A 2,402-nucleotide genomic window follows, 5' to 3' on the forward strand; every position below is an offset into this window, starting at 1 on the left:
TCACAAACAAACCTACAGGCTTCTGTGATTTATACTCCTCTAATGGCCTGGTCAGATTACATGATTTCAGCCCGATTTTGGCCCGAATTTGTCGTGACCGACAAGTTTACAGCGTCGTATCCGATTTCAAATGGTCGGGCACGACATCGAACGCGGAGTGAATCTTATAATGTGACATGCTTCACGACTTGCGATTTGTCGTTCACGACGTTCTAAAACAGCCCGACAAAAAGTCTGGCTTGTCAGAAATTTGACGGGAGTCGTATGACGCGACCGATGCTTTCTGTGTATGTGGCCACTCTCCCAACCAAGATGCGGAGAGGTTTTCATGGTTCTAAAATCGTACAGTGTGACATGGTAGATCGTAAACGACAATCGTGAGCGACAAAAAAATCGTATAGTCTGACCGTGCCATAAGGGAGAAATACACTTTACAGACAGACACATGACCAGTGTAGACCTCACTCCTCCCAGGTAATGAACCTGTTCATGTCTTTGCAAGCAACTGGAACTGTTTCAGCGAGGGTAAAACATGGCTAATGCTAAAGGAACCAAATCTCTTCATCTACACATGGCTTTCAAACAGATAGTCCACAGTACGGTGATACTGCAGGTCTGCGCTGAACAGCTTTCAATGAGCTTTGAGGCTAAATATATTCACTACGATTATATGCACATGAGGGCATATATGCTAAGAGAATGGACAGACCATTCTCTTAGCATATATATGCCCTCATGTGCATAATCGTAGTGTGAATATATTAAACTATAATAAAAACAATATTGTACATTAGGAATCCATAGGTCACTTGGAGGCCAACGACATCTCACAAATAGAGGTTATGTTGTGAACATGAAACTCGAGCTTGTGGATCTGTTGATTTAACATTATGCCATCATTAGCACTGATTTGTCCTCTTTAATGTCAGTTGAGCAAAACCATGGCATTTTTATAAATTGAGTGTGAGAATTTGCCAATATTTTTTTTTTTTAACAATTTTCCAATTTTTTTTACAATGCGTCAATTTCTCAAGAGAACTCCCAGTGAACAGTTTAGTGAGCGAACACACTGAGAAAACAAAGAAATTCATTTATCCTGCATTTCCTTAGGCAACACCAGCCAGTATATTCCATTCGCCAACTTTAGTCAGCTGACCCGGCCAGATCCCGCCCTCTCACTCCATTCCTCCTCACCCCCCCCCCCCCTTCACTCCCCCCCCCCCCTCTCCTCTACCACTCCGATGCAATCTACTTCAATCTTTTGTTCAGAAGTGACTGGAAGCACTAGACCCACCTCGTGCTGCGTGTGTAAACTTCTCCGGTCACTTGCGAGCCCCGTGTGTTGTGCGGTGCTGGCTGTGAGCGATGGCAGCCCTGTCCCCGGTCCACCACGCGTCCTCTTGTTCTCAAGCACTCCACTAAGCCTTGATAAGCTACAGCTCCCCTCGCACAGAGCTACTGCAGCACTCTCACACACTATGCCTCGCTAGAATTGTCAATAAAAGTGTCAAAAACAGAAATCCATGAGAGGTTGTGCAGCTTTTGCCCGTGTTTCCCTGCTAGCTGAGTTGTTCCCTCCGAGTTCTGCTCCTCTGTCAATCTGACTAGAAACCCCTCTTTCCGCCCTTTATCCCGAGGTAAGATACTTACTTTTCAGATAAAGCATATTATGATAAATCGGCTGAACTCTGTGCGTGTGTGTGTTTGTGCGTGTGTGTGTGTGTGTGTGTGTGTGTGTGTGTGTGTCAGTGTGTGTGAGTGTGTGTGTGTGTGAGTCTGAGCGTATCAGTGACACATAGAGAGTATCTAACAAATAGCATGATGTTTGAGTGGAAGTGTGTGTGTGCCCACACTACAGTACTGTCCCAGAGTGGGCTCAAGGTGGCCGTGTCTGAGTGTGGCCCGGAGCCGGGCCGAGTCCCACCCACACCCGCCACACCCTGCCCCTGTGCTGGACTCATACTCAGGTGTCTCCTAACCCAGAATACCTATATTATTATGACATTAGCTCAAGACTATATAAAGTGCACTTTTTACACACCCTGCCCCTGTGCTGGACTCATACTCAGGTGTCTCCTAACCCAGAATACCTATATTATTATTACATTAGCTCAAGACTATATAAAGTGCACTTTTTACACATTTGCACATGGACTGTAGGCTATACACACACACTGCACTTTAAGCTCTCTCTCGCTATTTATAAGAAACAAATATTTCTTGATCTTTCTTTCTTCACACTCGCACAGAAAAAGCTGATTAAATTTCACTACATGCTTTACGTTATTTAGTATTTCTATGTATGTGAGGAAATAGACCTCCTTGTATCCATGTACCCTTGTGACAACATCTACATTATACAGTTTCCCTCACTTACTACCATACCCATCAATAATATGCCA

The sequence above is a fragment of the Sardina pilchardus genome, chromosome 13 (assembly GCF_963854185.1).
Source record: "Sardina pilchardus chromosome 13, fSarPil1.1, whole genome shotgun sequence".
Classification (NCBI taxonomy): Eukaryota; Metazoa; Chordata; class Actinopteri; order Clupeiformes; family Clupeidae; genus Sardina; species Sardina pilchardus.